Here is a 27,551-nt window from a genome sequence, read left to right as displayed (position 1 = left end):
TTAAATAGGGAGTCCTTTTCCCATTCCTTGTTTTTGTCAGGTTTGTCAAAGATCAGATGGTTGTAGCTATGTTATGTTGCCTCTGAGGCCTCTGTTCTGTTCTGTTGGTCTATATCTCTGTTTTGGTACCAGTACCATTCTGTTTTGATTACTGTAGCCTTGTGGTATAGTTTGAAGTTAGGTAGTGTGATGCCTGTAGCATTGTTCTTTTTGCTTAGGATTTTCTTGGCTATGCGGGCTCTCTTTTGGTTCAATATGAAGTTTAAGGTGGTTTTTTTCCAGTTCTGTGAAGAGGGTCATAGGTAGCTTGATGGGATAGCATTGAATCTATAAATTACTTTGGGCATTATGGCCATTTTCACAATGCTAATTCTTTCTAACTATGAGCATGGCATGTTTTTCCATCTGTTTGTGTCCTCGCTTATTTCCTGAGCAGTGGTTTATAGTTCTCCTTGAAGAGGTCCCTTACATCCTTTGCTAGTTGTATTCCTAGGTATTTTATTCTCTTTGTAGGAACTGTGAATGACAGTTCATTCTTGATTTGGCTCTCTTTAAGTCTGGTATTGGTATATAGGAATACTTGTGATTTCTGCACATTGACTTTGTATTCTGAGACGGCTGAAGTTGGTTATCAGTTTCAGGAGATTTTGGGCTGAGACGATGGGGCTTTCTAGATATACAATCATGTCGTCTGCAAATAGAGACAATTTGACTTCCTCCTTTCCTAATTGAATACCCTTAATTTATTTATTTTTGCCTGAATGCTCTGGCCAGAAGTTCCAATACTATAGGAGTGGTAAGAGAGGGCATCCTTTTCGAGTGTCAGATTTCAAAGGGAATGCTTCCAGTTTTTGCCCATTCAGTATGATATTGGCTGTGGGTTTGCCATAAACAGCTTTTATTATTTTGAGATACGTTCCATCTATACCTAGTTTATTGAGAGTTTTTTTTAGCATAAAGGGGTGTTGAATTTTGTTGAAGGCCTTTTCTGCATCTATTGAGATAATCATGTGGTTTTTTTCTTTGGTTCTGTTTATGTGATGGATTACATTTATAGACTTGCATAGGTTGAACCAGCCTTGCATCCCTGGGATGAAGCCTACTTGATCGTGATGGATAAACTTTTTGATGTGCTGTTGAAATTGGTTTGCCAGTATTTTATTGAAAATTTTTGCATCTATGTTCATCATGGATATTGGCCTGAAATTTTCATTTTTTGTTGCATCTCTGCTGGGTTTTGATATCAGGATGATGTTGGTCTTATAAAATGATATGGGAAGGATTCCCTCTTTTTTGTATTGTTTGGATTAGTTTCAGAAGGGGTTGTATGTCTGGTAGAATTTGGCTGTGAACCCATCTGGACCTGGGCTTTTTTTGGTCAGTAGGCTATTAATTGCTGCCTAAACTTTAGCCCTTGTTATTGGTCTATTCAGGGTTTGAACTTCTTTCTGGTTTAGGCTTGGGAGGGTGCAAGTGTCCAGGAATTTATCCATTTCTTCCAGGTTTACTGGTTTGTGTGTATAGAATGTTTGTAGAAATCTCTGATGGTAAATTGTATTTCTGTGGAATTGGTGGTGCTGTCCCCTTTATTGTTTTTTATTGCATCTATTTTATTCTTCTCTCTTTTCTTTTTTATTAATCTGGCTAATGGTCTGTCTATTTTGTTGATCTTTTCAAAAAACTAGCTCCTGGATTTATTGATTTTTTGAAGGGTTTTTGCATCTCTATCTCCTTCAGTTCTACTCTGATCTTAGTTATTTCTTGCCTTCTGCTAGTTTTTTTGATCTTGCTCCTGTAACTCTTTCAATTTTGATGATAGGGTGTCTATTTAGATCTTTCCTTTTTCCTCATGTGGGCACTTATTGGTATATATTTTCCTGTAGACACAGCTTTAAATGTGTCCATAGATTCTGGTACGTTGTGGCTTCATTCTCATTGGTTTCAAAGAACATCTTTATTTCTGCCTTTATTTCTTTGTTTATCCAGTCAACATTCAAGAGCCAGTTGTTCAGTTTCCATGAAGTTGTGTGGTTCTGAGTTCGTTTCTGAATTCTGAGTTCTAACTTGATTGCACTGTGGTCTGAGAGACAGTTTCTTATGATTTCCATGCTTTTGCATTTGCTGAGGAGTGATTTACTTCCAATTATGTGGTCAATTTTAGAGTAGATGTGATGTGGTGCTGAGAAGAATGTATATTCTGTGGATTTGGGGTGGAGGGTTCTGTAAATGTCTATTAGGTTTGCTTGGTCTGGGTCTGAGTTCAAGTCCTGGAAAACCTTGTTAATTTTCTGTCTTTTTGACCTGTCTAATACTGACAGTGGAGTGTTAGTCTCCCACTATTATTGTGTGGGAGTCAAAGTCTCTTTGTAGGTTGTTAAGAACTTGCTTTATGTATCTGGGTGCTCCTGTATTGGGTGCTTATATGTTTGGGCTCATTAGCTCTTCTTGTTGCATTGATCGTTTTACCATGATGTAATGTCCTTATTTGTCTCTTTTGATCTTTGTTGGTTTAAAGTCCATTTTATCAGACACTAGGATTGCAACTCCTGCTTTTTTTTTTTTTTTTTTTTTTTTTTTTTTTTTTTTGCTCTCCATTTGCTTTGTAAATCTTCCTCCATCCCTTTATCTTGAGACTATGTGTGTCTTTACAAGTGAGATGGGTTTCCTGGATACAGCACACCAATGGTTTGACTTTTTATCCAATTTGTCAGTCTGTGTCTTTGATTGGGGCATTTAGCCCATTTACTTTTAAGGTTAATATTGTTATGTGTGAATTTGATCCTGCCATTTTGATACTAGCTGGTTGATTTGCCCGTTAATTGATGTCATTTCTACATTGTGTTGATCCTTTTTACCATTTGGTACATTTTTGGAGTGGCTGGTACTTGTTCCTTTCTATGTTTAGTGCTTCTTTCAGGAGCTCTTGTAAGGCAGGCCTGCTGGTGATGAAATCTCTCAGCAATTGCTTGTTTTGTAAAGGATTTTTTTTCTCCTTTGCTTAACAAGCCCAGTTTGGCTGGATATGAAATGCTGGGTTGAAATTCTTTGCTTTAAGAACATTGAATATTGGCCCCACTCTCTTCTGGCTTGTAGGGTTTCTGCTGAGAGATCCTATGAGTCTGATGGGCTTCCCTTTGTGGGTAACCTGACCTTTCTCTCTGGAAGCTCTTAGCATTTTTTCCCTTCATTTCAACCCTGGTGAATCTGATGATTATGTGCCTTGGTGTTGCTCTTCTTGAGGAATATCTTTGTGGTGTTCTCTGTATTTCCTGGATGTGAATATTGGCCTGCCTTGCTAGATTGTGGAGGTTCTCCTGGATAATATTCTCAAGAGTGTTTTCCAGCTTGGATTCATTCTCTCTGTCACATTCAGGTACACCTATCAAACTTAGATTAGGTCTTTTCACATAATTCAATATTTATTGGAGGCTTTGTTCATTTCTTTTCACTCTTTTTTCTCTAATCTTGCCTTCCCATTTTATTTCATTGAGTTGATCTTTGATCTCGGATATCTTTTCTTCTGCTTGGTCAATTCAGCTACTGAAACTTGTGTATCCTTTGCAAAGTTCTTCTGTTGTGTTTTTCAGTTCCATTAAGTCATTTATATTCTTCTTAAGCTGTTTATTCTCATTATCATTTCATCAAAACTCTTTTCAAGTTTCTTAGTTTCTTTGTATTGGGCTAGAACATGTTCTTTTAGCTCAGAGAAGTTTGTTATTATCCATCTTCTGAAGCCTGTCTCTGTCAATTCATCAGACTCTTTCTCCATCCAGCTTTGTTCCTTTACTGATGATGAGTTGTGATCCCTTGGAGGAGGAGAGGCATTCTGGTTTGGGATGTTTTCATCCTTTTTGCACTGTTTTCTTCCCATCTTTGTGAATTTATCATCTGTGGTCTTTGTAGTTGGTGACTTTCAGATAAGGTCTCTGAGTGAATGTCCTTTTTGTTGATGATGAAGTTATTTCTTTCTGTTTTTTAGTTTTCCTTCTAACAGTCAGGCCCCTCTGCTGTAGGACTGCTGGAGGTCCACTCCAGACCCTGCTTGCCTGGGGGTCACCTGTGGTGGCTGCAGAACAGTAAGGGTTTCTGCCAGTTTCTTCTTCTGCTATGTTCATCCCAGAAGGATACCCACCAGATGTCAGCCTGAGCTCTCCTTTATGAGGTGACCCTTTAGACCCTCTACATTATTCTCGCTGTGAACTGCACTCCAGAACTGTTCCTGTTCAGCCATCTTGGATCTGCCTCCACAAGTATCGTTTTAAGAGAAATTACCTTGCTTGTTTTTCAGGAAGAAATAATAGCCACTACAAACACTTGATGAAAACAACGTTTATCTGTCTACTGAGTTTTCACAGAAACTGGAAATTAGAGTGTACCTGAGCCACAAGGTGAGTGGGCCATTCAGCTGACTGTCTGAGCTCAGGGAGGCAGCACTTACCTTGTTTTTTTGAAAAATGTTTGCTGTCATTGGTGTCCTGTTATCGATCATCAGAGAAGTGGAAGTGCTTTGACTGACCCCTGCTTTCACTCATTCAACAAGTCTTTATTGCAGGTCTATTGTTTTAGGTTTGGCATAAAATGGTAGACATAAAGGATACAATTGCAAACAGAAAGTGGTAAAAGAGGATATTCTAGAATGAGTTAGGTGACTGAGCTACATAAACTTTAGGATCTTTCTGAAACCTGAAAATATCATGTGTTGCATATATATTTAAGAAAAATATTCCTGGTAACTAAAGTTATTTTTAATCTGACATATGCTCAAACTAATTATAGACACTACTAACAACTTCCTGTTTAGTAAAAAAACATTAAGTATTATAATGGAAGGAAAAAAATTTCAGAGACATTAAGAAAACCCCATTGCCCTAATTATAATTCACATGGTTGGATATTGCAAGACAGCCTTACAGATAAGAACATTTGATTCTATTAGGACTTCAATACTGAATGATGTTGAAAGCATTAGAGAAGATTGTTGGTTTTGCCTTTTTCCATATTAATGGCACTTTCTGGTTCCAATAAAGGTATTTTCTTTAAGTGTGAACATGTATTTGCTGTGACGTTCTTGGGACAGGGTTGGGACATAATAAATGATAAGTAATTATTTATGTTGCTGTTTTTGTTATTAGTATTGCCATAGGAGATCCAGATCAACTAAAACAGATGCAGAGAACAAAGAAAGTGCATATGAGATATCAGTTGTGAACCTGATGAAACATATAAAATAAAATTCCTCCCATTAAAAAATTTTATCATTTAGGCCAGGTGCAATGGCTTGTGCCTGTAACATTTTGGGAGGCCAAGGCAGGTGGATCACTTGAGCCCAGGAGTTAGAGTCTAACCTGGGAAACATGGCGAAATCCTGTCTCCATGAAAAATTCAAAAAATTAGCCAGATGTGGTGGTGCATGCCTGTAGTCCCAGCTACTTGGAATACTGAAGTGGGAGGATAACTTGAGCCCAGGAATTCAAGGCTGCAGAGAGCTGTGATTGAGTCACTGCACTGCAGCCTGGGAGGTAGAGTGAGACCATGTCTTAAAATACACATATATATATTGTAATTCTATACATAGAATTAGTTCATCTAATATGAATTCATAGAATTTTATATATATATATACATACATATATGTATATATACATACACACATTTATGCATATATGTATACATATATTTTTTATATATATAATTTAACACTTACCTTCTCTTATTTTAATAAAATAGTCACTCTTTACAAGAAATTTCAAGGTTAACATCTCCAATATTTACGTCCTAAATCCAAAAATAAAAATAGAATATATAAGATATGTGAAGAAATATATCTCTTTCCTCATAAACATTTTGGCCAGTGTGATTTTATTGAAGGGCATTCTGCTTTCTCAGGTCTCTCATATAAACCATATAAATTTGCAAAATTATTAAGATGGTGCTGATTCATAAAACAAACACTAAGCCTCATTTATCATTTTCAGGGTATTCTTCCATGCTTTTTTGATTAATACTTTTATTAAAGGCATTCAATATAGATAATGCAAAATTAAATGGATTTTGCCAGAATACATTATGGCCATTAAAATAAATCAGACTATTAAATGGAGAGAAAAAGTAAAATCTGAAAAAGAAATATAATTCCCTATAACTTATGACAGAGTCGATTAATCACCTTACTACAATTTGAGACCTTTCCTATGGAAAGAAAGGAAAAAAGATCCATTTATCATTCCATAATTATTGTTGGATTGTCTGCAGAAAACATTATGAACCAAGGACTGGTCTGTAATGACTATGAAGATAGAATTTTCTGGATTTTTTTTCAACTTCCCTTAACTCAACTATACTCTGTCACCCTTGCCAAGAGACAATATGAAACAAGACATAGGCCAATAGGAAAGAAGCAAACCAAATGTCAATACTTTCAAAAACTGTTGGAAATAACTCATTTGAGAAGAGCACTTGTCTTTTGTCATTACGACTTTACTTCTACATTCTGCTTCTGAATATCTTTCTCCATTGTTCCATTTCACAAAATATCCTTCAATTTCCACTTACCTTAATAATAAGATAGAACATTAACTCGACTTTAATTACTGAACTTCACAATTTTTTGGCCTTTAAAATTTCCTCTTAAATAATAAAAAAGATGACAGGATGAACACTTTTTATAAGTATGCTAGTGCTTCCAATATGAATTCATAGAATTATGAATAAGTTCATTTTTACCAAATACCAAATGCCTGCTATGAAGCATTTTTAATACTGTCTGTGTTTTATGCCATTCTGAAATTTATTATTTATTGATTTAATAGATTTTTAGGTGTCAGTTATAGTTTAGTGAATTCAAGAAATAATTGAAAATTTTTAACTCTGCTATTGCTTGATGACAAGCTTAATCAATCAAAAAGTTCTACTTCTGACTGTGATGTTGGAGCCTACAAGGGGTTGAGTGAGACATGGAAAGCAAAAACCATGGTTTTGTCGTCACAGAACTTAGAGGATAGTTGGGAAGACAGAAGTAATTATACATTCAGAAAATAATAAAATGTTCCTAGATATTTGATGTCATAAGAGTTAAGCAGGAGAAGGAAAAAGAATAATACAGGATTTTGAAGAAGAAGAAGGAGGAGACTTTGGGGGGGCATTTTCAGGACTCCAGTTTGAACCCAAGAACAAATATGGAAGGCAAGAGGTGTGGTCAGGAAGTAGGATGACTCCTTGGTTTTAGGGGAGTCGCATGTGCAGTAAGATAGAAGGAGCAAGTCCAGCTGGAAATATTTAAATGTTTGTTATTAAAGGGATATAACCTGCCTTTTACTGCAAACCCCATCACATAGATACAGCCTTCTAGGAAGCAGCATATTATAATGGCTAGAAAGATAAGCATTGTTTCAGAAACCACTACTGATTATCTACCTAAAGGAAAAAAAAAATCATTCTATCAAGAAGATACTTGCACATGTATGTTTATCACAGAACTATTCACAATAGCAAAGTCATGGAATGAAACTAAGTGCCCATCAGTGATGGATTGGACAAAGAATACATGGTACATATATATCATAGAATCATATGCAGCCAGAAAAATGAAATTATGACCTTTGGAGCAGCATGAATGAATTTGGAGGCCATGATTTTAAATGAATTCACACAAAAGAAAATCAAATACCATACGTTCTCACTTGTAAGTGGGGGCTAAACATGGCTACGCATGGACATAAAGAGGGGAATAATAAAGATGGTATTCCAAAAGTGGAGAGGGAAGAAGGGAGGAAAGGGCTGAAAAACAACCTATTAGGTAATGTGTTCACTGTTTGGATGTTGGGTTCAATAGAAACCCAAACCCCAGCATTATGCACTGTATTCTTACAGCAAACCTGCATATGTACCCCTGATTATAAAATTTTTAAAAACTGCCTCCTTCAATTCTTGAATAATATAGTTTATGTCCCATCCTCCCCTTCTTGTCATGTCTCTTAGTGATTTAAACATTTTCATACATGGAGCTTCCAAAGCATTCCTTTCTAAGTCCTTCTTCTCTAAGGCCAGCAGCCCCAATGGTCTACACTTGTCACCCACTTCCATGGCACTAACAATAAACACACGGCCGCCTTAATCTGTGTTACCAACATTGTAGCACCCAATACCACCTCCTGTCTTTCAACTTTGTCCCACTCATATAATGTCTCACAGAGTTCTTTCTCCTCATTGGGACTTCTATTTATTTACCTTTTAACCTTTTTGACTTTCCATCACTCCCATTATATCCTCACTTCTCTTCTCCTGCAGCTCAAATTACAGGGTCAGTTACACTCATCAGTCCCTTGGAAATCCTAACTCCCTTGGCCTTTCTTTTTCCATCATTCTGCGTGGCAAAATACCAAATTTGTTTAAATTCAAGCTTTTCCCTACTTAGGGCCTATATCCAAGCGGCTGAAGACTCCTGAAAAAAATATGGAGCTATGCTGACAGGTCTCGTTTTAAATTCATGGCAGAAATCTCAAGTGGGTTCTTACTGCTTGCCTCTCAGTCTTACAGCTTTCCCTAGCTAATTCACTTTATCCTTCTACAGAGTTCCTATTATAAACCCTTTACTCTCTCATTCAACTTTTAATATCTCCTACCTACTTGCTTCTCTCAACTGAAAGCATTGCTTAAACGTTTCCCTGAGTAAATGAAAGTTCAGAAGATTTCCATGCACTTCCAGCACCCAATCTACCAAATAATCTGTATCTGTATTCACATCCGCAGCCTCTTTCTCCATTGGTATGAAGTGCTTATCTCAGGCCAGCACTCCACTTGTTCTCTGCATTGCCTATTTTCACCCCCATGAAAGTACCTGGTTCATTCCTCCCACTTTCTGGCAAACATCAGATCTTGTCTTCTTCAGCAGGGATCAGCAGACTACGGCTCACATGCCAAATCTGGCCAGATGCATGTGTTAAGAATAATTCCTACATTTCTCAATGGCCGAAAAAATCAAACTGACTTATATTTCATGGCATGTAAAATCATATGAAATTCAAAAATTAGCATCCACATAGAAAGTTTCATTGAAACACAGCCTTGTTCACTAATCTGTGGTTGCTCTCACACTGCAGTAGCAGAGTTAAGTAGTTAGAACAGAGATTATAGGGTCAGTTAAGCTAAAAATATTTACTGTCTGCTCTTTACAGCACAGTTTTAGACCCCAGTTGAACAAAGTAATTCACAATAATGTTTAAGCATGCTGTAATCAGTCAAATGTTAAAAACAAAGACATCCCTTCACTACACGTCTCTCTCCAGTCATAGCACGCCAATCCTTTTCTTTGTAGCAAAAAATCTTCAAAATAATGCTCAGTAACTACAGTTTTCAACTCCATTTGTCCTGGCTGTTTTAAGATCACTCCAGTAATTATTCAAATGAGGTGGTCTTTTTAAAGGTCATCAGGACCTGCAAATTGTGAAATCTAATGGCTACCTCATCCCATTCCTACTCTATCACTTAGCAGCATTTGACAGGGATCATGCTCTTCTTCACAGGTTTTGGGACCAACTCTCTCTTGATTAATTTCCTTTTTATCTAGTTGATCCTTCATTTCCTTTGCTGGCTATTCTTATTTTCCCAACATCTAAAAATGGAAGAGCTCTAGTGTTTAGTCCTCTGACCTCCTCTCTTTTGTTTCTCTCCTTGCCAGGTGATTTCATCCAGCATCCAAGTTTTAAGTGACATTAATAAGCTGATGGTCAAATGTATAAGTCCATCTGTGACCTTTTCCTTCAACTCAAGACTCATATACACAAAAGCCAACTTGACATATCCAAGTTTATATTCCACACTCTGGATATCTCCCCAAAGCCTACTTCTTCTTTTCTCTTTCTATCTCAGTAAAAGGCAACTTCTGTTTCTACAAATACCTAAGCCAAAATATTTGGGTTGCCTTTAATTATTCTCTATGGTTTATATTTAAATCCAATCAGCTCTTTGATTTCTCTTTATCCTTAACACACTCAAATACTATTAACTCTATCTTTAAAATAACCCAAAAGTTATTTGGTTTATTTTATCACCTTTACTCCTTTGACCTTAGTCCAAAGCATCACCCTTGGTATAGACCATAGCAATAGCCTCCTATTTTATTTGATCTCTCTCCTTCTGCACCTGTTTCCTTAAATGATCCTTTTCAAATGAAAGTTGAATATGCAACTTCCCTTCAAATGGCTCCCCATTGCACAAGGATAGAAATTGAAACATTTAACCATGGTTTTCATGGCCTCAGATTATTTTGTCCCTGTTTATTCTCCAACTTCATTTCATTCTACACACAGTTTCCTGTCACCGCTTTTTATCACAATGGTCTCATTTCTGCTGCTCACAACCTCTAAGCCAAGTTCCTGCTACTATTCTTGGCTTAGAGGCTTTCCTTCTCCCTGCTCATCACATGCTGTCACCTACCCTTCAGAGTCCAGAGAGGCTTTTCCTGGTCACCCAGTCATCCCCACCCTGTCTCATACACACACTCTTTAACTGTCCTACTCAGTTTCTCCATTGTCCCATCTCTATCAGGTATTATTCTACTATACATTTTTATTACCCCACTAGAAAATAAGTGCTATTAGAGAAGATCTCTTACCCTATCCTAATCTCTATTGTATCTCAAAAGTCTGAAAGAGTTGCCACTCATAAAACATCTGTTGACTTAATATATAAATTAGTAAATACAGGAATAAAAAAATTCTTATAAAGTGTTCAACACATTGCTTGGCACAAAGAAAAATACTGAATAAATGGAGGCTGTTAATAAAAAATAAAAATGTATGTAAAATATAAACAAAATAATGAATAATAAAAGTTAAAATTACTGTTTTAATTAAAAATAGCAATTTAGAAGAGTGGTATGCAGAATATACATGCTATAAAATAAACAAAAATTTTAATTTTTATAGGTTCAATGAATGTGTTATTTTGTGGTGCTGACAATCTTTAAATTTGGGGTGTAGTATTATATCTTTATTCAAAATACTTTCAAGCACATATATACAATACACAAAAAGGGTTGAGGAAGGATATTCTACAGAAATCAGTAGCAGCAACCATGGAAAAGAGAACTGAATTTTCTTTTTCTTGAAGAAAGGAAATGAAGTTGTTGCTGTTCCATGCTTCCTTAAATTTGAATTTCAATTTGTGTTAAGTCTAGTCTGTTCCAAGTCCCGAACAGAACATTCAATTAAGTGCTGCACAGGCAGTGTAACTAATATTCTTTTCTCATTCTTCTAGACCTTTTACTGTGCCGTGGGTAACAGACTTTACATAGCTGACTTTGATTTTTTTCCTTGGTTCAGGTGCTATATGGGATATTTGCAATAAAATGTATGTGTGTGATTATAAGTGATGAATTTAAACTTCATAAGCTTCTCATTGATTTAAAAAATATATATATATGAACGCTGAACATCTACTTTCTTTTGAAATTATAATGTTTGTGCAATTTTACTGAACTTATTTTGTTTGTTTCACTCCAGTGCAATTTATTAAACAAAGGCCGAGTATCCATAACTTTGAAGGTAACATGTTGGGCACATTAGAGAATACCAAATGAAACAAGTATGGAAAATGGAATCTATTTCCTGAGAAACTCCAACTGAATGATTATAACTTCATGAAGGGGTGTATGAGAAGGTCTGCAAGACGTTGATTGGAACTATGGAAAAACATCCATGAATGATTTCTGACAGAAGGGACCGAGGCTGAATCATTGCACAAATATTGACTGTTTGCCATGTCAGAATTTGACAGTCATTGCTCTTAGATAGTAGTAGTAGTTCACTACAAAAGATTAATTCACAAGGTTATATGGCAAGGAGTCATATTAATACATTTTAAGACAAATCAACAGATGCCTAATTTAATTGGCACATTCTGACACATTATCATTAGTTTACCTTATACATTAATACATGAATTTTAAAACAGAGTATTTGGTCAGTTCTGATCAGCATAACGGAACCAACTCATATAGTAATCTTTAGCCGATACTCACGTTATAAAAATCTCCATTTATATTTTCATTAAACTATCAATATAATTTTTATATATTTAGTTAGAATAATATGCTCAATACATTAAAAATATAAACTGTGAATGTTAATAACTAAAAGCATTTTCAACATAAATTTCCCTTCAGCATAGCAGACTATTTGCATTAATGAAAACAGAGTATTTCTCAATATTAAAGAATTAAATAGTAATATCTTAATAAAAATGGAATATTATGGATGAAAACATATAGACAGTGGCTAAATCATTGCTAAAATTTTTATTATCAGTTCTGCCACAGAAGGTTAAACTAGATATTCAAGAAAGGTTTTAGAAAGAGAGCTATAAACATCATAATACCATTTTAAAATAATTAAAATAGAAGTGACATGCATACGTCTAAGACTTTAATTGACAAAAGTGGATCTCTGGAAAATAATCAAGAATAAAAGAGAAAAACATTCATAATTCATATCTGTCAGAAGCATTTTGGGTGGTATTTAAACATCAAATGTAAGGGGGAAATGTTGAGGAAAAAGTCAAGAACTCAATTGTTACTTTATAAAAAGTGTTTAGGGCCAGATGCGGTGGCTCACACCTGTATCCCAGCACTTTGGGAGAAAGAGGCAGGTAGATCACCTGAGGTCAGGAGTTCGACACCAGCCTAGCCAACATGGCAAAACCCCATCTCTACTAAAAGTACAAAAAATTAGCCTGATGTGGTGGCACTTGCCTGTAATCTCAGCTACCTGGGAGGCTGAGGCAAGAGAATCACTTGAACCCAGGAGATGGAGGTTGCAGTGAGCAGAGATCATGCCATTGGATTCAAACCTGGGCAACAAGAGCAAAACTCCGTCTCAATAAAAAAAAAAAAATTAGATGCTTACTGTGAGCACAGATAGCACATCTTTGCAAAGAAAAATAGGGTTAGTCCTGAATTATGGCAAGAAGGATGACATTAATAATTTAATACAGAAATAATTCTGTGGTTTGTTTCTCTACTGCCACAGACTTAGCAGTAGAAAAATTACAAGGGCTTCTTTATGCTAAAAACTCTCAATAAACTATGTATTGATGGAATGTATCTCAAAAACTAAGAGGTATTTATAACAAACCCACAGCCAGTATCATACTGTATGGGCAAAAACTGGAAGCATTCCCTTTGGTAGTCAGCACAAGACAAGGATGCCCTCTCTCACCACTTTTATTCAACATTGTATTGGAAATTCCGGCCAGGGCAATCAGGCAAGCAAAAGAAACAAAATGTATTCAAATAGGTAAAGAGGAAGTCAAATTGTTGCTGTTTGCAGACGACATGATTGTATATTTAGAAGACCCTATTATCGCAGCCAAAAAATATCCTTAAGCTGATAAGCAATTTCAGCAAAGTCTAAGGATACAAAATCAATGTGCATAAATCACAAGCATTCCTACACACCAATAACACACAGAGTCAAATCATGAGTGAATTCCCATTCACAATTGCTACAAAGAGAACAAAATACGTAGGAATACAACTAACAAGGGATGTGAAGGACCTCTTCAAGGAGAATAACAAACCACTACTCAAGGAAATAAAAGAGGACACAACAGATGGAAAAAAAAAAATCCATGCTCATGGTTAGAAAGAATCAATATTGTGAAAACGGCCATACTGCTTAAAGTAATTTATAGATTCAATGCTATCTCCATCAAGCTACCATTGACACTTTCATATTTAAAAACCACCTTAAATTTCATATGGAACCAAAAAGACAATAGCCAAGACAATTCTAAGGAAAAACCAAACAAACAAACAAACAAACAAAAACAACAAAAAATTGAAGCTGGAGGCGTCATACTACCTGAGTTCAAACTATACTACAAGGCTACTGTAATCAAAACAGCATGGTACTGATAACAAAACAGAGATATAGACCAAAGGAATAGAACAGAAGTCTCCGAAATAACACCACATGTCTACAACCTGACAAAACAATCTTTGACAAACCTGACAAAAACAATCAATGGGGAAAGGATTTCCTATTTAATAAATGGTGCTGGGAAAACTGGCTAGCAATATGCAGAAAGTTTAAACTGGATCCCTTCCTTACACCCTCATACAAGAATTAACTCAAGATGGAGTAAAAATTTAAACCTAAGACCTAACACCATAAACACCCTAGAAGAAAACTTCAATAATATCATTTAGAGCATAGGGATGGGCAAAGACTTCATGACTAAAATACCAAAAGCAATGACAACAAAAGCAAAAATACATCTAATTAAACTAAAGAGCTTCTGTACAGTAAAAGAAACTATCATTAGAGTGAACAGGCAACCTACACAATGGGAGAACATTTTTGCAATCTACCAATCTGACAAAGGGCTAATATCCAGAATCTACAAAGAATTTAAACAAATTTACAAGAAAAAACAACCCCATCAAAAAGCAGGTGAAGGATATGAACAGACACTTCTCAAAAGGACACATTTATGCACCCAACAGACATAAAAATAAAACTCATCATCACTGGTCGTTAGAGAAATGCAAATCAAAACCACAATAAAATACTATTTCATGCCAGTTAGAATTGTGATCATTAAAAAGTTAGGAGACAACAGGTGCTGGAGAGGATGTGGAAAAATATGAACGCTTTTACACTGTTGGTGGGAATACAAATTAATTCAACAATTGTGGAAGACAGTGTGGCAATTCCTCAAGAATCTAGAAATAGAAATACCATTTGACTCAGCAATCCCATTACTGGGTATATACCCAAAGGATTATAAATCATTCTGTTATAAAGACACATGCACAGGTATTTTATTGCGGCTTTTTTCACAATAGCAATGACATGAAACCAACCCAAATGCCCATCAATGTAGACTGGATAAAGAAAATGTGGCACACATACACCATGGAATACTATGCAACAATAAAAAGGATGAATTCATGTCCTGTACAGGGACATGGATGAAACTGGAAATCATTATTCTCAGCAAACTGACACAAGAACAGAAAACCAAACACCACATGTTCTCACTCATAAGCAGGTGTTGAACAATGAGAACACATGGACACAAGAAGGGGAACATCACACACTGGGGCCTTTGGAGGGGTGGGGGACTAGAGGTAGGATGGCACTAGGAAAAATACCTAATGTAGGTGACAAGGTGACAGATGCAGCAAACAGCCACGGCACATGTATACCTATGTAACAAACATGCACATTCTGCGCATGTACCCCAGAACTTAAAATATAATTAAAAAAAAAATTACATGGGCTTTTTCCTTTTATCTACTCATAGGAAAGGTAACAAGACTGCACTGCCTTTGTGAATTTGTAAATCACTGGTTCCTTGGGAAATGTTACCATTCTTTTGTTTTTTAGCTATGCAGGGTTAAGCTCTGATGAATGTCCTCTAAACTATCAACATTTAATTGTACATTTAAGAAAGATGATCCAAGAAGAGTATAAGCATGGAAATCAATCATTAAAATAACTATGAATACACAAAACCACAGGAAATGCTTGGATTTTCTAATCACAAGAAATTTAGTACCCACAAAATTCATATGCTGAAATCTAAGCTCCAATATAGTAATATTAGGAGATAGGGCCTTTGGGAGATAATTAGATCATGAGGATGGAGCCCTTATGAATAACACTTATAAAAAGTACTTCAGATAACTCTCGAAGCTCTCTTCCACCATATGAGGTTACAATTGAGAAGTCAGCTGACTGCAACTGAAAGAGGTTTCTCACCAGGACCCTATCATGATGGCATCCTGATCTTGGACTTCTAGCATCCAGAACTGTGAGGAATGAATTTCCATTGTTTAAAAGCTACCCAATATATGGCACACTGCTTAGAAGCACAAATTGACTAACAGAGGAGGACACAGAAGAATGAGAACCTTTCCAGAGGCCAAGGTCTTCAGGCTACATGTAAAATTTACTCAGGTGGTATGCAGAGTCCAAGGTAGGTGTGCATGAGACAGTTGCAGAACCATGGAAAATGACCCACATTAGATTTTTCATAGAAAAGAGTGAAGGGTTCCTGAGAGTTAAACACAACATTATTTTAAAGAATAAAGAATGTGGCATCTCTTGCTTCTTAAATAGTGTTACAATGTGGTAGAATAAGTGTGCCAAAATATAAGCACAAAAGCTACTTTGGGTATTCGAGAAAAGAAGGAATTTATAAAGTCTAGATTCATGGGGGAGATTATGTTGACAAACACCTATGTTACAGTTCATTTTACATAAACATATTTTCAGGGTCTTGATCAAGTGACAAATTTAAGGAATTCTAACCTTTTAAGGACTTTATCAAGGGACCTGTGAATATCAACTTTTGTTTAGGTTTTGGAGTCTCTAGTTATTCCAAATACGGAAGTTTTTTTATCAGTTGTAAGCCTCTAACCTATACTGTCATCCTTGCCTCCTATATGAGATAAAATTAAAATCAAGACAAACTTTCCTGCATTGAAATACCCAAGCACAATGACAGGCCATATTCTACTGATATAACTCTTGGAAACATCATAGTTCGTTCAAATCTGGAAACAATTCTGCAATTTTTTAGCTCTTTCCTAGGGAGCTACCTGTCTTCCTCTTCTGTGTTTGTAGATTGTTCTTTAGACATTTCCTCCTTCTCATATTTAAGAATACGTCATGTTTTGGTTTCTATATCTATCTTACTTCATCTCAGGAAGAATTTGCTAGTTACCTTAGTTCCTTTTTTTCTCTTTCTTTTCTTTTTTCTTTCCCTTTCTTTCCTTTCCTTTTTGTCTTACCCAACATAATCTTTATTGTTTGGTAATCTTGATTATTTCCTTCACGCATCCTATATTCACTAAGGAAGGTCATATATTGGCTCAATGTTTTGGTTCTGCATCAAAATTCTTATTTGATCCAAAGTAATGCATTTGTTTAGGTTTTATTAAATTTAAATTTTTCATGCTGAATGTGTTAATTCAGATATTTCAACAACCAGGCACTAATCTCAATTCCAAAGGTTCAACAACTCACAAACCCCATACACTTACATATAGAAAAGTATATGTAATCTATAGAAAAGCAAATGTATTTATTTTTACCATTATAGAAGAAATCACTCATGGAGCATTACATTTACACCATCAGGTGATGATGATATAAAAAAGGGAGACAATGAATCTGGGAATAATATTCAAAATAGAACAAGCAAATTGGCTCTCCTATCTACTTACACAGTAAATGACTTTAAATGAAGAACAAAAGACATGATTTCTTCAAATCATTCAGTTTAAGATGGCTCTTTGTGTGCGTGCATGCCTGCATGCACACATGTATGTATGCAAATATCTGGTCTTCAACTTGTCCTCTCTTGCAAAGAATTTCAGAATAGTGTGTTTGACTTTAGTTGAGAGTGGCCAGAGTTACAGGCTGAGTGATCTTACGTGTATGATTCAAGTATACTGAGGCTCAGATTCCTCAACAACCTAACAGATTAATATCTAAAAATAAATAAAATACTGCTTAGAAGTACATTGTAGGAATGGCTGTTTCACAAAAGTTATAGCATAAATGATAGTTCCTGATTTTTTATCAATACCGTAACAGCAGATTTTTAGAATCACTGGTTTTAGCGTTAAATAGTAGTAGCGGTGATAACAAGTGGCAATCAGCGTTGCTGTGAGTTTCCAAATGCTTAGAAAAATGTTTTTGTTGTGGCTTTCTTTCTTTGAGATTAAACTTCTCAAAAGAAATGGTTGCTTTATTCATACATTACTCATGAGGGTATTAACTGATACAATCTTATTGGAAAGTAACCTGGAAAAATCTATTAAAGTTCAACATATACAGGCTCTCTAAACCAGAAGTCTCATTGTATAGAATCTCTCTTTCAGGAATAAAAGTAATAAAATATAAAGACATGCAATAACCTTATTACAGTATATATATATATATATATATATATATATATATAGCCAAAAATACAGTGCTAATGAAAAGCTTATTAATAAAAAGTAGTTGAATAAATAGTGGTGGAAGATTACAGAGCTACTAAAAATGGGTTATATTTGTATATTTTGAATGGGGGATTTTCATGATATATTGCTTAGTGAAAAAAAGCATGTTTAAAAATAAAGCATATAGTATCATCTTATTTTAGATATAGTTTTAAAAGGAATACACACACATAGACAGATAGAATTAACTGTGTGAAACAGCTAATACTGGTTACCTAATGAAGCATCCAGGAGTAGGATTTAGAGAGAGAGATTGTTGGCTTATATCTCTTATTAGATTTAAGTACGAGCCTTTACTGCATTTGTAATTTTTTGAAGTTTGGTGATGTTAAAACACTTGTAAGTCACTGTGTTTATTTGCAGAAGGATAAGTACTACATAAGAGCTTATTACCTTCTGTAGACTTCACTTTATTTAGAGAACATCTAAAAGAGTGGGCATGGAAAGAATATGAAAAAAGAAATGTTGGAAAATGAGACAAAGCCAAAAAATAATGGGCTTTAGAATACAAAAGAGTTCTATTTTCACACATTGGTTTTTACTCTAAATATGATTGAACAGGGCAGGAGCAGTAAGCTATTCAAGCAGATCAAAATATTCTACCTTTGGCACGTTGATTATTTTGAGCTGCAACAGAAATTGAGCAATGGCAGATACAGAAGAGCTTTCTACCCTGCCACCACATACCTTAAACCAGGGCACACATTTCCCTCCCCAATACTAGGAAGAGAAGAGTATTCTTATCACCACATACAGGGAACTGATGCCAGGATGAGTCTGCATAAATAGAACTTATTAAAATAATTCTTGCTGGGCGCAGTGGCTCATGCCTGTAATCCCAGCACTTCGGGAGGCTGAGGCAGGAGGATCTTGAGGTCAGAACACCGAGACCAACCAGGCCAACATGGTGAAACCCCATCTCTACGAATAATACAAAAATTAGCTGTGCGCAGGGGCACACATCTGTAATCTCAGCTACTCAGGAGGCTGAGGCAGGAGAATCCCTTGAACCACAGAGTCGGAGGTCTCAGTGAGCCAAGATTGCGACACAGCACTCCAGCCTCAGTGACAGAGGGAGACTCCCTCTCAAATAAATAAACAAATAAATAAGTAAATAAACAAATGAATAATTCTTATATTCTATAATTTCCCTCCAAAGATTTCCTACTTACTTTCCCATACCTTATGGGCCCTTAGAAAGGCAAAACCATTCTTCTTTAACTAATTCCTCCTCCAAAATTTATCCCCTAAAATATATATCAAATCTCACCCAAGTTATAGAGATTTGGTATATATTTTACATAGACACCAAACATTAAGTAGGTTATAAATTATTATAACATTTATTGAGCTTCAAAAACCCTGAATCCAAATATCAGACTGCAAGTACAGAAATTATGACAGATAATGCAAACCATAACAAAATACAAAATTTTGGTTTATATTTAACACTACAGTATAAGCAGGAGAACCATATATCTGAAATATATAACCTCCCAACTTGTAGTTATATAATAAAAAGAAAGAATTATCTGTTTTTTTTTGTTATTTTCCAGGGTTCTAGCTGAGCCCCCTCTCTCTATACTCCCATTAATTGATCTCATCTACCACCATGGCTTCTATAACCCTCTTCTTAATAATTTCTAAACTGACCTCTAACTAGGAGACCCTTTTGACCTGTGGACACATATGTCTAGCTCTCTAGTCGCCATCTCCAGTTGGATGTCTCATACTTATCTCCAATTCAATACTATCAGAACATAAACATGTCACTACCTCTTACCTGCCCCTTGCACATATTTTCTACTGTGCCTATAACTGCTGTTTCATGAAATATCCTCACCATTCAACATGTCTCTCAAGACATATACTAAAGAGCAAAGCATCTTCTTCATTGCCAACATTCTGCTCAGGTGGTCAGCTCTCCACTGATCACTGTGACTAAAGAATTTCCTGAAACATGAGAGTTTGAGATAAAACAAGAACCTGGATGAGCTGGAAAACATACATTCAACTGGGTCTAGTCACAGCAGTTTGTTTCCATCATTCTCACTATCCTTTGATTAGTTTAACACCAAATCTCTAGAACAGCATCATCATGGGTTTTCAAACCATTCTCCACTTTGTACTCCAGGCAATATTTCTTGTTTCTTTTAATTATTCAAATAACATTTTAATGATTTCAGTTAAATACAACTGAAATTGTGGTGTCACTGAGGGCTGTTTCCTGCTGAATTTCAAATTATAGATTTATGGGCCATCTCTGTGCATGCACATATATTCCTACTAAATATTCATTTTATTATCTCAGATTGTTGGTAGTCTTGTAATAGGAGGTGGAGAACAAGAATGATCAGCTGAAAGGATTTGGTTAAGAGAGAAAACCAAAACAATGCAAGTGACACTTGAAGTAGTTACAGATATTACTGAAAGAGAAATACAATCCAAGTATTCACTCCTTAAAGTATTGAGGGGGAAAAAACAGGCAAAGTCAAAGCAATTACAGTCTTCATAGACTAGGGTAACTTTATTTGCATTTTATAGTTCTTTCTTTTATGCTGTTTGTTTGTTTTGAGACAGAGTCTTGCTCTGTTTCTCAGGCTGGAATACAGTGGTTTGATAATAACTAATACAGCCTCAACCTCCTGCCTCAGTCTCCAGAGTAGCTAAGACCACAGGTGTGTACCACCACACCTGGCTAATGTTTTAATATTTTTAGAGATGAGATCTCACTCTCTCACCCAGCCTGATCTCAAATTCCTTGCTTCAAGTGATTCTCCCTCCTTGGCCACCCAAAGTGCTGGGATTACAGGCATGAGTCACCACTCCTGGCCTGACTTCTTAAGCCTTATGTCCAATGAAACCATTTTAAAAAGTTCTACCAGGAATGAAAATTTAGCCATTTATTATGCTTTATCAGGTCATGGAGCTATTTCTCAAAGCAAGTTCCTTCACTTGAGATTAAATTTAACTATTTAAATTAATTGCATTAAGAGGAGTTAAAAACCTCTCTTGAAGAAATATCTGTAGTTTCTCCCTCTGGTTTTTGAAACAAAGTGTTAACTAATGAATATAAAATAACCTTGCATTGTATGTGTGTGTATGTAGTCAAGTGTTCTGAAAATTGGTGTACCATAGATATATAGATTTATTTTGAGGATCTTTATTCTATTCCATTGGTCTATATTATCTTTATGCCTGTGTTACAGTATTTTGATTACTATAGCTTTATAATATACTTAAAATCAGAAAGTGTGATGCCTTCATTTTTGTATTTTCTCATGCTTGGTTTGGCTATTTATGGCTTTTTGTGATTCCATATTAATTTCAAATATTTTTTTCTATTCTGTAAAAAAGTCATTGAGATTTTCATAGGGATCGCCTTAAATTTTGAGTCATTTTGGGAAGTATGAACATTACACCATATTAAGTCTCACAATCCATAAGTACAGGATTTCTTTTCAGTTTTTATATCTTCAATTTCTTTTATCAGTATTTTCTAGTTTTCGGTATAGAGATCCCTCATCTCCTTAGTTAAATTTATTCTTAAATAATAATTTTGTTATTTCTGATGCTAACATAATTGTATTGTTTTCTTAATTCTTTGTTGAATAATAGTTCATTGTAATTCTATAAAATTCCTACTGATTTTTGTTTGTTGATTTTGTATTCTGCAACTCTACTGAAGTTATTTATTAGTTGCAAGGGCTTTTGGTAGAGTCTTTAAGGAGTTCTGTATATAAGGCTGTGTCATCTATAAAAGGCTGAGGCTGAGGAAGGAGAACAGCTTGAACCTGGGAGGTGGAGGTAACAGTGAGCCAAGATTGTGCCATAGCACTCCAGCCTGGGCAACAAGAGCGAAACTCCATCTCAAAATAAAAATAAAAATAAAAACAATAAAGAGACTCTTTTGCTTCTTCCTTTCCAATTAGAATGCCTTTCGTTTCTTTTTCTTATCTAGTTGCTCTGGCTAGAATGTCTGGCATAATGATGAATAGAAATGGTAAACTTGAGTACCTTTGTCTTGTTCTTGATCTTAGGAGAAAGCTGAAAGCTTTTCACTGTTGAGAATGATGCTAGCTGTCAGCATTTTGTGTATACCATTTACTATGTGGAGGTAAATTCCTTTCATATCTAATTTGTTGAGAGTTTTATCATAAATTTCAAACACCTCCTCTGCATATATTGAGATGATCACATAATTTTGGCCCTTAAGAGTACTCTTAAGAAAATAATATTTTACATGAGTCAGAATACTAACATTAAGCAAGATAATTACTTTATGAAAAGGTATGAGAAAATGTGTTTTTTCTTTCTTGAAAACATACTTTTACAATAAAGAAATTTTCACCATATTTCAAAAAATAATGCTAACATGTATTTGATAGTTTATTACAATACCAAAATTTAGCCCCAAACATGGCTGTTTTTAAAATAATTTTCTAAGCTGAGTAAACATGTAAAAAAATGGACCAGAAGTTTCATCTGTTCTACCAGCTATCAACCCCCTTTTGGATGTCTGCCCTATGCAGCTTTCTAAACACAGGCATCTGGTACATTCTGAAAGACTAGAAATGATAAATGGGTTAGAGACTGTTTAAGGTCTTTGTAAATTTTAATGAAAGATTTATCTCTTGAGGGTAATGTTCCTCTTTCTTTTACTGAAATGAGAGTTTGATAACCTCTCATTGTGCTTTTGATAAATTACACCTCACAGTCATAACTAAAATGACTAAGTGGAATTTTTTTAACGTAGCTAAGCAAGGTCTAGCTATCACCAAATGGTTTAATACTTAGTATCTACAAAACTAAGTTTGGCATTTGAAGTACTTTTAATTATTAAGCTGAGAAATACTATGATTCAATAATTTAACAACAATCGCTGGGAGACCCTTTAATATTCTCTATGCTGATTATAGCCAGAGGAATGGGAGATTATGACTTAGAATTTATAGTCAATTTAAGGCATTATAATCTACAATCACAAGGATGTTTTTCACTAGAGTAAGCCATTACTGTTGTTGAAGTCATTAATATTTGATTTTAAATTTAACAGTTTGAATGTGTTTTTATCCTTATATACCCACATGCACAAATAGAAAAGATGCTTATCCCAGCACAATAAAAATAAGAAAAATAAACACCTCAGATATTTCACTTAATTCAAACCTGAACATTTTCCCAACATACTGAACATTTTTTCTCACACATTAGGAATTTAAGTTTTACTTTAGAACTCAATATATCCAAGAGCATTTGAAATGAATAGTTACAAGAAGGAGATAATTTTCAAGGTATTTATAGAGGTTAAAAAATACATAATAATTGTTTAACACATTTCTCAAGCCATCGTTTAGAAACAGAGTGGTTTTCTGGGCATGGAGAGCACTTCTCTGAGATTGATGTGAATATGGACAAATATTGCTTCTCCATTTCTCCAGCTGATGCTCCAAGATTATTTAGATTTAGGTGGTGCTTCCTTTCCTCCTAGGAATTCTGTTAAAAACTGCATGTGAGCAGTGACAATTTTTCATATTTGAAAATATTTTGAGTGATTTTAGCACAAAATTAATCCATGTTTGAGGTAAAAATCAAATTATACATAAACCTATGAAATAAAAGTAGTAAAATCCTCCAACTCTTTTCACTACATCTTATCATAACTTGCTTCCACAAAGCTGAGCCCCTACATACTCACAGACATCCTGCCATTCCCATTCCTAAAGAAAAACCAACTTCCCTAAGTATATACAATTATTATGTTGAATAATAAATATGTGAAAGAACAATAAACTACAATGTATACTATATACAAAAACTCACCTATAGTATGCATATAATTAAACTGTAAATAAACATTTTACATAAATGTTAATTGTATTAAGTATATTATAGAACAGATATTTATTAAATATATAATTACATCATATAATTAGCTATTCATAAATGCATTTACATATACAGTCATGTGTCACTTAACAATAAGGATACATTCTGAGAAATGCATCATTAGACAATTTCATTATTATGCGAACAAATAATAACCCAAACCTACATGGGATAGCCTACTACACACCTAAGCTATATGGTAGAGCCTATTGCACCTAGGCAACAAACCTGTGCAGCATATGACTGTACTGAATACTACAGGCAATTGAAAAAATAATAGTAAATATTTGTGTTTTTAAACATATATAAACTCTAAACATGGAAAAGATACCATAAAAATATTATATAGAAGGTATACTATAGCACACTTGTATAGGGCACTTACCACAAATGGAGCTTGCAGTACTCTAAGTTGCTCTGGGTGAGTCAGTGAGTTGGGAGTGCATGTGAAGTAGAGGACATTACCATATACTACTATAGCCTTTCTAGACACCGTACACTTAGGCTGCACTGAATTTATTTTTGAATTGTCTTTTTAAAAATAACAAACTTAGCTTATTATAACTATTTTGTTAGTAAACTTTTAATTTTTTGAAAACTTTTAGACGCTTTTCTGATAACATTTAGCTGAAGACACAAACACATTGTGCAGCTGGGCGAAACTATTTCCTTTCTTTGTATCCTTATTCTGTAATCTTTTTCCTACATAAAAATTTACTTTTTCTACTTTTTAAACATATTTGTAAGAAATCAAGACATAAATGCACACATTAATCTAGGCCTACAGAAGATCAAGATCATTGATACCACCGTCTTCCACCTCCACATCTTGTCCCATTGGAAGGTCTTTAAGGACAATAACACCTATGGAGTTGTCATCTCCTATGACAACAATGTCTTCTTAGGGAATACCTCCTGAAGGATCTACCTAGGGTTGTTTTTCAGTTAACTTTTTTTTTAAATAAATGGAGAGAAAGCATTCTAAAATAACTATATTAACATAAATGAAATAGTCTTCAAGGTATAGTACAGTAAATACACAAACCAGTAACATAGTATCATTATCATTATCAAGGATTATGTACTGTACATAATTGTATGCACTATACTTTTGCATGATTGGCAGTGCAGTGGATTTGTTTACACCAGCATCACCACAAACACATGATTAATGCATTCACTAAGACACTGCAACAGCTACAATGTCACTTGGCAATAGACATTTTTCAGTTCCATTATAATCTTGTGGGACTACCATTGTATATGTGTTTCATCATTGAATGACAAGTAATTATGTGGTGCATGACTGTATTTGCATAAAATATAAATAAAATATAGTGTGTATATATGTATATATAATTGAGATCTTTCATACATACTTAACTTCATCTTGTTACATACTTATTATTTTATTTTCATTAACACTCTAGGAAATCCATCCATGTTGGCCCCCATTCTCTACCTGTGTTTCCTCACCTCATTGCACCATAGCTTATGCTTAACTTTACATTACTGGCTGTCGATATTATAATTCATTAGACATCATTTCTTGCTACTTCAGTACCCCAGCTAAGCTGTTAGTTAGCTATGATCACAAATATCAGGGAAGACACTGTAGATATCATTGAGCTGCTAATGAGTTATTTTTCTGCTTCCAATTTTTATTAAACTCCTATTGGAAATAAAAGTCTTAGGGCAGGTTGAGAACAATCTTTTCCTTTTCTGGGCCTTTCCAACACACTGTTAGTCTTGCTAAGGGAAAAGCAGTCTGATTATACAAATCTGGACAAACATTCTGCCTAACAACACAGATACGTTGCTATGAAACGCTTTACAAATTCTGCCCAATTTTTCAATCACTTTTAATTGAATACCAACTTCTATCACTCAAACCCTGACTCAATATAAATCTGAGAAGCTTTAGTGAAAATAAGTTTCAAGTGTTTTATTAAAAGCAGCTTTTACATTTGCTTCTTTGAGTCAGGAATGACGTCAACCCACAGATAGAATGGAACTCTTAAGAGGCTATCGAATTATTCTTTTTGAAGCATTTTAAGAATATTTTTAAAAAAGAAATACAATCATTTGTTGCAGAACCATTGACTCTTTTTGGAGACTGGCTAATCCAGGCAACTTTGCAATTAGCAGAAGCTCTTCCCTTTCATGAGAAGCATAGGTGTTCTGTGTTTAAGGAGAAGGGGCATAAGGGAAACCCCACCCTCTACAGCTGTTAAAATAGCACCAGCTGACACTGCTGAAGTGGGTTGTTTATTTCTTCTGATTATCTATGAGAAATAAACAGGCCAGCTGGCTGGATTCATATTAAAACAGAAAAGTTCAAAAATAATTCTACTTTTTTCTTCCAAACAGTGGTTACTTGGCATTGGTTGTGGAGTAATAAGTGAGACAGCTTGGCTCCTATCTGTTATCCTTTCCTAATACAAAGTGGACAGAGGAATATTAGAAAAAATTGTTGTCTCTGTCATGATACCGATGGTGAGCTCCTTTTAAAGGGCAACATTCAGTCTCCAGAGTAGAGAACATCAGTTTTGTTCAGTGCTTTTCCTGAGCATCATGTGAGGTGAATTCTTCAGTGAGTTGTATTAGAAGATGTAAGCATTGAAAGAATTGCAGAGGTTGTGCCAGATGACTAAAACTGTTACCCATGGAGGGTCTTGACAATGAGTCATCCAGGTTCTTTGCATTTTGAACAAAGAATTGGACCAAATGCACAAGCAAAGCAATGAAAGAATACAGCAATGAGAGCACAGATTTATTGAAATGAAAGTACACTCCACAGAGTGGGAGCAGGATTGAGCAAGTGGCCAAAGAGTACCACTTGCAAACTTTCCTGGGATTTCAATTCCCTCTAAGGGTTTCCCATTGGTTACTTGATTACACCCAATGTAAATGAAGACTTGGCCTACAACCAGTCTGATTGGTTGTAGGAGGGAGCCAATCAGAGGTACTATCCATTTTTCATCTGCAACACAGTGCAAAAGGATGAGCCTCTGATCCTTTGTGATGGAGAGGTTGGTGGTGTGGTTTGGCTGTGTCCCCACTCAAATCTCATCTTGAATTGTAACTCCCACAATACCCATGTCTCATGGGAGGATCCTGGTGAGAGGTGATTGAATTAGGGGGGTGAGTCCTGCCTGTGCTGTTCTTGTGATAGTGAATGAGTCTCAGGAGAGCTGTTGGTTTTAAAATCGGGAGTTTCCCTGCATAAGTACTCTTCTCTTGTCTGCCATCATGTGACATATGCCTTTCACCTTCTGCCATGATTGTGAGGCCTCCCCAGCCATGTGGATCTGTATGTCCAATAAACCTATTTCTTTTGTAAATTGCCCAGTCTCGGGTATGTCTTATGAGCAGCATGAAAATGGACTAATACCGTGGAGGTTTCCTTTGGATTCAGCTCTAGGAAGTCAGTGGGAATTGGCCTTAGGTTTCTTGACTCCAGCCCCTATTGTCCTGCCTCATGTCCCCGCTGAGAGACACGATCCTGATAAATCTTCATGGGAGGCATGGAAACCAATGGTTTTCTTCTATAACTGCTTTATACTGACTTGAACTCTGGGTGCAGTCCCTACATAGTGGAACTCAAGAAACTCTCTCCTTGCTCTGCTAGTTGTGACAGGGTAGC

The 27,551-nt window shown here is 35.4% G+C and overlaps 1 long non-coding RNA gene across 1 annotated transcript in view; it reads right to left on the bottom strand.

Moving 5' to 3' along the window:
- Positions 1–5,703: 5,703 nt before the first annotated feature.
- LOC144579437 (uncharacterized) overlaps positions 5,704–27,551 on the bottom strand; it is a 329,449-nt gene continuing 307,601 nt past the window's right edge. The window contains exon 9 of the long non-coding RNA XR_013526930.1: positions 5,704–5,775. This is a non-coding gene — a long non-coding RNA (uncharacterized LOC144579437). The remainder of the gene's footprint in view (positions 5,776–27,551) is intronic.

This window comes from Callithrix jacchus, chromosome 15 (assembly GCF_049354715.1).
Source record: "Callithrix jacchus isolate 240 chromosome 15, calJac240_pri, whole genome shotgun sequence".
NCBI classification, from domain to species: Eukaryota; Metazoa; Chordata; class Mammalia; order Primates; family Cebidae; genus Callithrix; species Callithrix jacchus.
This window is presented reverse-complemented; position numbering and strand designations above follow the sequence as displayed.